Raw genomic sequence first — 11,360 nt, forward strand, 5'->3', positions numbered from 1 at the left:
TAAACACACTTTGTATAAGAATTAACTCAAAATGAATCATCTATCTAGGTGTAAAACATATTATAGTACTATAAAACTTTCAGAAGAAAACACAGAAACAAATCTTCACAAACTGGGGATAGGCAGAGTTCTCAGAGAGGATTCCAAAAGCAGGAGCCAAAAGAGAAAACAAGGAATAAACTTCTTGTAAGTCTATCTTTATTTCCAAATAAAAAGTTTAAAAATAAGCATATGAAAAGAGAATAATTATAACCATCAAGGAAATACAAATTAAACCACAATGTGCTACCACTGCACAGCCACTAGAATAGCTAATACCAAAAAGACTGACACTATTAAGTATTGGTGAGAAGATATAGAAACAAACTTGCATTCACTTCTGGGAGTATAAATTGGTGCAATCACTTTGGAAAACTATTGAATCTATTAAAATTGAACATATGGTTACCAATGACTTAGCAATTCCAATCCCAAATATATACATATATGCATCAAAATACAATAATGTTCACAACAGCACTATTCATAATAGCTTCAAACTGGAAATACCCAAATGCCCATCAACATTAGAATGGGTAGATACATTGGGAAATATTCATGTTGTCAACCTCCTCACAAAGACCACCAGAAAAGCCTGTTGACCAAGCAAAGCTTACAGAGTCTTAGTGTCTCTAAAAAGAGAAATCGGAGAGGAATATATATAGGGTTTGGGATTCTGGATTCATGAGGTTAAGGCAGGTGTTTCAAGGTGGGGAACTGATAGGAATGTGTGAAGTTCATGACACAGTATTTTAGGACTGGTGGACACAGTAAGGTGACAGTCTGGAGATGAGTTTTATGAAGAGCAAACTATTGTCCTGAGTAAGTGAGCTGTTTACCTAAGTAAGCAAACTGATTGTATAAATTGGTTTGCAGAATTTCCTGATACAAACAGTATAGTACTTTATTGTTCTGCAATCCCATTTTTCCTGGCAAGAATTTCTTGGGGAATAAAAGCAGCAATATTCACACAGGTGGTCTCAGCTCTCAGTCCCATAGTTAAGTTCAGGCTGATGCAGGTACCCTCGACTCTTAATACTATGGAATACTAGACATCAATGGGAATGAATAATGAACTAATAAATGCATCAATATGAAGAATTGTAAAACCTAAAATTAAAAAAGAACTAGTATGTGGTGATAGAAGTAAAAAAGTCAGTTCCCAGGGGAGAGAATGGATAGTGAGTGGGAGGAGACATAAGGGATTCTAGGATGCTGGTGATATTCCAGTTCTTATTTTGGATGTTGGTTACCTGAGTATGTTCACTTGTGAAAATCCATCAAGCAGTAGACTTAGAATTTGTATGCTTTTCTATTCATATGTTATACTTCAATTAAACAAAAAGTTTACTTAAAAACTGGAGGTGGTCGGGCCAGGTGCAGTGGCTCACGCCTGTAATCCCAACACTTTGGGAGGCCGAGGTGGATGGATCACGAGGTCAGGAGTTCAAGACCAGCCTGGCCAAGATGGTGAAACCCCATCTCTACTAAAAATACAAAAATTATTCAGGCATGTTGGCAGGCACCTGTAATCCCAGCTACTCAGGAGGCTGAGGCAGAGAATTGCTTGAACTCAGGAGGTGGAGATTGCAGTGAGCCAAGATCACACCACTGCACTCCAGCCTGGGCAACAGAGCGAGACTCTGTCTACAAAAAAATAAACAAACAAAAAAAAAACTGGAGGTGGTCAAGGCAAAGATCTAAGTTTAGCACCAGTTCATGCCTTAAGTATGTTATTGAAAATAAATGCAAAAACGGTAATAAAGAACATTTTAACAAAAGAAGAGAATCTCTCACAAGTATACAAACCAATTATCCCTTTTGCCTTGATTCACCCAGTTTCCATTATTACATACCTGCTGCCACTTTGCCTTATTTTATCAGACATTCATGGCCAAATGGCAGAGCACTCTTTACCTGCCTCCCTATTCAAATTGTATTGATCAAAGCTCTACTTTCTTCAGGAAGAAAATGTGTAATATATGTTGTTTATGAGCCATGGCTGAAAGAGACAGGGCATTCCTAGTTGCTTGAAGTGAGTGGTAGAGGTATAGTGATCTGAAACAGAAATAAGGTGAGCATCTTGTTCAGATTAGAAAAACCCAAGAGTCCTGTTACCATGTAAGACTGTCCTCTCCTGGAGATTTCAGTCTTTTCACTGTGCATTTTTAACAACTTCTATCATTAATCAAGAAAAGCACTTAGCTTGTCACTGGGTTATCTTAATTTGGCACATTCACAGCTCTGCTGTGAATAAAACAATGACTGTAATCTACAAATAACCCTGCCTGTGTGTCATCTATTGTATAACAACTTCTAAATAATTTGAGGAAAACCTCACAAGTTTTCAAATGTATCAAGGAACAGGAGAAGAAAGGGGATAAAAAGATAGACAAAAATAAAAGAGAAGGAATTCTTCCTACTACTTATTGAACTTAAGACTTTTCAGTTTCATTTGAGGCATTATGGGACACTCTTTTAGGACTATTACAGTAAAGGACTTTATTATAGCTAATGCATCTAAGTAACTCAATTATTTGCTTTATGCCCTAAAAGGATGGAGTTAAAAATAGAGTTTTAATCTCCCCCAAATCTCTGTATTTCTTGTAAGTCTTGTGAAGTACCTTCTCAGGATAAATGTCACTGTATTCAAATAAAATTGCCCCATTCCTAATCCATAAAGATTTATTATTAACTCCAATCATATTCAAATCTCAACCATCTGAAATGGTTGTTATGTCTGTTGTGCTAGAGGCTTCGCTAGGTCAGAAATTTAAATCTTCAGAGAATTTTCTTAAGTTAAAATATCACACATCTCTCTCCCCAAAGTAAAAACTATGTAATAAAAAGCAATTATGTCTTATTTGGCAAATGGAAAAGGAAAGAAATCACCTTATCATGTAGGTCAGTGTTTCTGAAAGTGGGGTTTGAGGAGCAGCAGCAGCACCTCAGAACTTTTTAAAAATGGAAATTCCCAGGCCCACTCCAGACTACAGAATCAGAGGCTCTGAGAATGGGATCTTGTAATCTGTGTTTTTAACAAGATCCTCCAGGTGATTCTAATGCATGCTCAAGTTTGAGAACTCCTCATGCAGGATAATGCTGAGGGGATGTGGATGTTTTGGACCAATTGACAAGTCTTCAGAAGCAGTAAGAAATCTTGTGAGTTCATCTGTTAAGCTCCGAGATATCTCCCCTAAATAGCTATACATTTCATAATGTACTGCTTTTTATATCTACATTAAAGTTGTTTTATTTCACAGGCACTGTATGGTAAGCAGCAATTTCTAGTACAACCTAAATGTTTCCATGCTTTTCTAGTATCTGGGTAAATATAAGGCCATTAGAACATTGATACTGGCATTTCACTGACTTATTTGCTTCTCCCTGCAAACTTTAGGACCTTAGCCCTCCCTACCCAAGGGTGTGGCTAGTTACAAAAGATCTGCAACAAAGCCTCACACGGGCCCCTCTCTATCTCAGAGGGTTCCCCTATTTTCCCTCCTTTCTGGGAAGTAGGTTTGGGCAAGGGTAGAAAAGTAAGAAGAAGGGTGAGTTTAGGGGTTTGTGTTTTTATTTCAGTTATGGGATGAAGTTTATGAAGAAATAGGAGACCTGTGCCTCAGCACCTTGAGACAAGTTGTTTCTGTAACCCTGGGTGCTGTGGGAAGAAGCTACGGAATTTTTTAGGACATGGATAGAGGCTGTAGGCCCATCCTGACCAGTTCCACTTTCTTCCACTTGGCCCTCTTTGACCTTATCTCACTCCCACCTTCATTCTGGGCAAGTGACCCCTCAGGGTCTATGGATTCGAAGCAATGGATTGGTTAACTTCACTTCACCATGGCACCCCACCTCCTTACTTAACATCTCCCTAGTCTACTCAACATTCCTTCAATTAATATTTCCGGAACTCTTTAATATATCTGGGAATCCAGCTGTAACCGAAACTTAACGCATTTAGGAATGGAGCTTGCATGGAGCTCCGTGGCGCTTTCCTGGGGCATCCACGCCTTCACAGAACTGACATTCTAATGGAGAAGAGAAACAGTAAAGAAATAAATCATATGATGTCAGTAAATGATAAACTTTTTTAAAGTAACTCAGGAATCTCTCTTGTGCACTCAGAGATGATAGCTCTCTCATGTGTACTCAGAGCAAAGATAGGCCCAGCTGTCTTTCCACTCTGGACCCCTCATTTAATTAGCCACCATTGGAAGAAGGCATCTCTTTTCCACAAAAACGTGGCAAAAGCACCACTCAGTGGAAAAGAGTTGTTTTGTGGATGCTGCTTTTCAGGAGCATATTCCCCTCCAACCCCTTGTGTGAAGTGGGCGTCTGCTGATTTCATCTTCCTAGCATTTGTTTCCCAACCCACCTGGTGGGGAACTGCACCTCCACAATTACGATAATATGACCTTAACCCTGGCCTGTCCAGCAATGATATCTTTCCTCCTGTCCAAAGCAATTTGTCCTGAAAAAGGGCACATAACCCAAACAAGGCCAAAAGAGTTGTTCTATGAGATTTGATATATGGATGATAGGGAAGGCTTCCTTTCCACTTGGATGTATTTTAGCAGGATAGAAAGCTGGAGCTGCCAGCAGGGATGTGCCCAATATACGAAATGAGTGTATTTAAGAAACAGAATAGACACCTGGTACGGTGGCTCACACCTGTAATCTCAGAACATTGGGTGGCCAAGGCGGGTGGATCACCTCAGGTCAGGAGTTCAAGACCAGCCTGGCCAACATGGCGAAACCCCATCTCTACTAAACATACCAAAAAAATTAGCAGGGCGTGGTGGGGCATGCCTGTAGTTACTATTGCTTGGGAGGCTGAGGCATGAGAATCGCTTGAACCTGGGAGGTGGAGGTTGCAGTGAGCCAAGATCGCACCAATGCACTCCAGCCTGGGCAACAGAGTAAGACTCTTATCTCAAAAAAAAAAAAAAAGAAAGAAAGAAACAGAATGGAGACATGAGACAAGACATTCCTGTTGACATGTTTGGATGTCCCATATCTCACTGCTGAAATCTGTTCCCTCCATAGACTTCCCATTACATACGGTAATATAACTCCTTTTGAACTTGAGTTAGTTTCAGTCAAGTTTCTGTCATTTGCAACTGAAATAACAGGCATGGGCTGAGTCTTCAAGACCCTATATTCAACAAATTCTCTCTTCAGCTTCTTCCTGCTCACCATCCCTTTAAGGGATCAGATTTGTTTTCAGCTGGCCAAGGAACAAGAAAACTTGCTGTTCTTTATTTCTTCTGTATACATGGGCTGATGCGCAAATTTCTTCCCTCCCACTTAACCAAGAAAGAAATGATCTCCTTTCCTATCAACTCCTATGATACTCACTAGATATTTTGACTTGGGAAGGAGTAGAAGTTGCTGGATCCATGTGCGCAATCTCTGCAAGAGCTCAGGATTGTCCTGCTCTAGTCCCCTCCTCATAAAATTATTTCAGTTTCTTAGCCTTTTCTTTTTCTTGCATAGCTCCAGTTCTTCTCCAAAAGTCAGCTCCCAGAGAATATAGTTCCTACACACCAAACAGGGCTGAGCTATGGGAGTGATGCCTCCCCTGATTATTCTTGTGAAGGTTAAGCAGGAGTGAGGCAAAGGGCAGGTGTAGGAAAGAGCGTTCCATCAGGAAGTGTGAAGCCGAAGAGTGACATGATTAGATGTGTATTTTAGAAAGGAGGACAACAGCTTGTAGGGGAGCTTCGCTGGTGGCAAAGCCCCTGGGGCATTAATCTTCTTAATCATCTTGACTCCTTTGGCTTTCAAGACACTCCTTTTTTGATCTTCCTCACTCCATTCTGACCATTTCTTCTCAAACCCTTTCATGGTCTCCTTCTGCTCTACTCATTCCCTAAACGTGGATGCATCTGAGCCTTCCTGGACTGGCCCCATCTGTTTCTCCAGTGACATTTTCTCTCATGTTCCATTTTATTATCCATTCTTTAGCAATAAGAAACACACCACACCACACTATATGGCGTCATGCTTTGAGGTTTGTGTTCATTCTGTCTCCTCTGACCTGAAACATCCTTTCTAACTTCCTTGCCTTGCCTATCACTTTGATTGTGATTCTGGGCTCAGTCATCAGCCACATACCATCCTCTGTGGTATATCCAGGCCAAACAGCATATAATTCTCTGTGCTTCCATAGAACCTTATGCAAATCACTTCATATTGAAAGTATCTGGCTGGGCGTGGTGGCTCACGCCTGTAATCTCAGCACTTTGGGAGGCTGAGGTGGGCGAATCAGTTTAGATCAGGAGTTCAAGACCAGCCTGGCCAACATGGTGAGACCCTGTCTTTACTAAAAATAAAAAAAAAAAAAAATTAGCTGGGCATGATGGCACACACCTATAATTCCAGATACTCAGGAGGCTGAGGTACAAGAATTGCTTGAGCCTGGGAGGCAGAGATTGCAGGGAGTTGAGATTGCAGCACTGTACTCTAGCCTGGGCAACAAAGCGAGACCCTGTCTCAAACAAACAAACAACAAACAAACAAAACAAGAAGAAATTATCCGTTTTATATTTGTCTCCCTCACTAATCTTTTCCTCTTTTTTTTGAGACAGAGTTTCACTCTTGTTGCCCAAGCTAGAGTGCAATGGCGTGATCTCAGCTCACTGCAACCTCTGCCTCCCGGGTTCAAGCAATTCTCCTGCCTCAGCCTCCCGAGTAGCTGGGATGACAGGCATGTGCCACATGCCCAGCTAATTTTTTATATTTTTAGTAGAAATGAAGTTTCATCATTTTAGCCAGGCTGGTCTTGAACTCCTGACCTCAGGTGATCTGTCCGCCTCAGCCTCCCAAAGTGCTGGGATTACAGGCATGAGCCACAGTGGCCGGCTTCCTTCACTAATCTTTAAGAGTTTTAAGGGCAAAGATTATGTCTTAATCATCTTTGAATTCCTGGTGCCCAGGAAACCATGTGGCACACTGAATGCACCAAAAATTTTCCTGCTAACCTGAGCCTAACTACACTGATAATAAACTTATGCTTTTTTCAAAAGAAGAACAGTTAGAATTAAAATGTTTTCACCTCATATCACTTTTAAGGTACTTTAAGACTTTAAATAATATAGAATAAATTATTATTATTTCTAGTATTTCAAAATGTGAGAGAAGTACATACAAAATGACCTGACATGAAAAGTATTAAAAACAGTTCTGCTAAAATTATATGGAAGCAAAAGAGTAATGAATTGTGATCCTCTAATAATATCAGTTCCTCATTCTTTTTTTTTTTTTTTTTACTAATTTATAGATCATACCATTTGATAGATTTCATTTTCTTCCCAGGTCAGACATTCCTGTGATGCCAGACAGCTATATAGTTTTCAAAAATAGCAAGATGTTTGTCCTTCTTACAAGCACCACTAGAAAACAGACCACTCCTTAAGCTACCAGGCAAATACTCTTTGATTCCAAGGAATTTACAATGGAGGGCATATTATCAGTTTCTATTGGCACCATAATTCTGCACAACAACGAACTGAACCTCAGTGTGGCAAACAAAAATACACATATTTAAGTTCATGAATCTGCAGAGTTCAGCTGATCTGGGCAGGCTTGACTGACCTCACTCAAGGCTTGCACACCTGTCTGGTCAATCTAGAGTGGCTTCAGTTGGAATGACTAGGATGACTTGGCTTTGCTCTGTATGTTTTTCATCTCCAGCAGGCTAGCTGGAGTATGTTTACCAGTTCAGGTGTTTGTCCAGCTTATTTTGTGTCACATTTGCTAATATCATATTAGCAAAAATAAATCACAACGGTGACCCCCCAGAGTCAGAGTGGGAGAGCATGGATAAAGGTGGGGACACAGGGAGGGGTGAAGAATTAGGAAGATTTTTTCAAATTACCACAATATGTTTAATTTTTTCATTTGTCAGCTAATAATTCATTCAAGGGAGTCAGATATCCTTGGCTCACATTGATCATATCAACTACTTTGGCTTGGCTTTCTGCTAGGAAAAAAATAAGCGCCAGCATTTATGTTATTATTTTTTTAAAAAAGACCTGCTTTTGACAAAATACCAGTAATGTATGATTTTTATTAAATATTGTCAGTCAACTATTCTTGCCTGAATTTTAAAAAGCACTAGTGGCATCAGTGGTCCCTTGAGAAGGCTCCCAGACCACCAGTGTTGTTCCCAGAGCACACTTTGGGAACCCCAGATTAAAATAGACATCGTTGGTCCCTTTGAATGTGTTTTCATACAGATTAATCTTTGCTTTATGCAATCCCATCAAATACAAAATCTCCTGGAAAATTATTAAATATTGATGGCCCTGCTCAAAATGAAGATTACAAAAGCTGAATCAGATTGGCATCACTCTTCAAAGTAATTTCTTAAAAGCATCATACAATGGAATGAATTATAAACAAAAATGACTAAACATGTCATATCATTCACGTTGTATTCATATCCATGAAATGGGCAAGGCCTTCAGGCTTTTCTCTGTTATCTTTACCTACAGCTTGTGCCCTTTTCTTACACATGCTTATGTTTCTTGTATTCTTTCATCTGATCACTTTCTATTGATCATGACAGTAAAAGTACTTTGTTTCCATAGTGATATTTGACATGTTACAGATTACTGAGAACCCTAAGGGATAAGAAAAAAGTTTGGGTCTGCTTAGGATGCAACATAATAATATTCTGTAGCCTTCCAGTTGTTTTTAGCTACTGCAGTAACAGCTTTTTAATTGAAATTTAACTTACTTTGTCAGAAGATTGCCTTGTAATACCAGATGTCAATGAACTTTTAAAAATTAAACCTCAAGCCAGGTATATACCTAAAAGAAAGGAAATCAACACATCAAAAAGATATCTGCTCTCCCATGTTTACTGCAGCACTATTCACAATAACCAAATTTAGATGCAATCTAAGTGTCCATCGACAGATAAATGGATAAAGAAAATGTGGTACATATACACAACAGAGTACTATTCAGCCATAAAAAACAATTTGCAACAACATAGATGGAACTGGAGGACATTATTTTCAGTGAAATAAGCCAGGCACAGAAAGACAAATTTTGCATGTTCTCGCTTATTTGTGGGAGATAAAAATTAAAACAAAAGAACTCATGAAGATAGAGTAGAGTGATGGTTACCAGAGGCTAGGAAGGGTAGTGGGGGTGGGGGGAGTGGGAAATGGGGATTTTTAGTGGGTACAAAAGTATAGTTAGATAAAATGAATAAGATCTAGTATTTGATAGCACAACAGGGTGACTACAGTCAGCAATAGTTGATTGTACATTTAAAAATAACTAAGAGTATAATTGGAATGTTCGTAACATAAATGATAAATGCTAGATGTGGTGGATACCCCATTTACCCTGATGTGATTATTATTCATTGTATGCTTGTACCAAAATATCTCATGTGCCCCATAAATATTAAAAATTTAAAAAAATTAAACCTCAAATCAAATGTGAAGTTAATTTGGCTTGGGAGAACAAGTTTTAAATTCGAAACATATTTACCAAAGTTTTACATAAACCCATGCCAAAATATGGGTACCTTCTATTCCAACTATTCTGTTCATTTTAATATACCTTGGGTAAACCAGAAAGTCTATGAGATAGGTCTCAATCAATTTAGAGGTTTATTTCACCAATGTTAAGGACCATGGCCTGTAACACGGCCTCAGGCAGTCCTGAGAACATGTGCCCAAGGTGGTCGGGCTACAGCTTGATTTTATGTATTTTAGAGAAATGGAAGTTACAGGTAAAGACATATATAAATACATGTAAGGTATACATTGGTTTGGCCCATCTCAAAGCAGCGTGGGGGTGGGCTTCCAGGTCAAAGGTGAATTCAAAGATTTTTCACGTTTTCAATTAGTTGAAAGAGTTAAGCTCTGCCTGAAGATGTGAAGCCAGCTTGAGTTAAGGTAAGCAGGGGTGTTGTGGCAGCCAAGGTTCTCGTTATGTAGATAAAGCCTCCAGGTAGCTGGCTTCAAAGAATAGATGTGAACGTCTCTTATCAGACCTTAAAAGATGTCAGACTCTCTGAAAAAGACCTAGTAAGGGGCCAGGCATAGTGGCTCATGCCTGTAATCCCAGCACTTTGGGAGGCTGAGGTGGGTGGATTGCCTGAGGTCAGGAGTTCGAGACCAGCCTGACCAATATGGTGAAACTCTGTCTCTACTAAAAATACAAAAATTAGCTAGGCATGGTGGCATACACCTATAGTCCCAGCTACTCGGGAGGATGAGAATTGCTTGAACCCAGGAGGTGGAGGTTGCAGTGAGCCGAGATCACGCCACTGCACTCCAGCCTGGGTGACAGAGTGACACTCCAACACTCCATCTCAAAAAAAAAAAAAAAAAAGATCTAGTAAGGGAAAGAGATTCTCTATAGAATGTAAATTTTCCCCAACAAGAGACAGCTTTGCAAGGCCATTTCAAAATATGTCAAATAAATATATTTTGGGGTAACATTTTTATTTCTTTCAGGTCCCACTATGTGTCATGTGATGTTATTCCAGAGTCAGGTTGGAATTTTCTTATTGCTACAGTATATTTTACCAGTCTTAAGATCTCCGTTTTAATGTTAATGCTGGTCAGTTGTGTCTGAACTCCAACGGGAGGAAGGTATAATGAGGCATATCCAACCGCCCACCCCTTCCCATCAGGGCCTGAACTCATTTTTCAGGATTTTTTTGAGATTACCTTGGCCAAGACAGAGGTCCATTCCTTTCGGGGGTGGGTGGGTGATGGTGGTGCTTAGAATTTTATTTTTGGTTTTTGTATTAGTCTCTTCTCACACTGCTAGAAAGAACCATCTGAGGCTGGGTAACTTATAAAGAAAAGAGGTTTCATTAGCTCACAGTTCTACAGGCTGTACAGGAGGTATGGCTCCAGAGGCCTCAGGAAACTTACAATCATGGTGGAAGAGGAAACAAGCACGTCTTACCATGGCACAGGAGAGAGAGAGAAAGAGAGAGAGTGTGAAGGGGAAAGTGCTACACACTCATAAACAAACAGATCTTCTGAGAACTCCATCATGGGAATGGCAAGGGGGAAGTCTGCCCCATGATTCAGTGACCTCTCACCAGGCCCCTCCTTCAACACAAAGGGGCTATTATTCCATATGAGATTTGGGTGGGGACACAGAGCCAAACCATATCAGTTTTCACGTGTATCCCAACAAACATAAACATCAGCAAAGTATGTGCAAACCAGCATCCCTATATCTATTCTTGTCTCAGCTGAACCTGCATACATCCTGCATCTTGGACTCTCAAGGCCCTAACGTAATGGCAGAGTATTAACTCTACACTTAAATGA

This window comes from Nomascus leucogenys, chromosome 3 (assembly GCF_006542625.1).
Source record: "Nomascus leucogenys isolate Asia chromosome 3, Asia_NLE_v1, whole genome shotgun sequence".
Classification (NCBI taxonomy): domain Eukaryota; kingdom Metazoa; phylum Chordata; class Mammalia; order Primates; family Hylobatidae; genus Nomascus; species Nomascus leucogenys.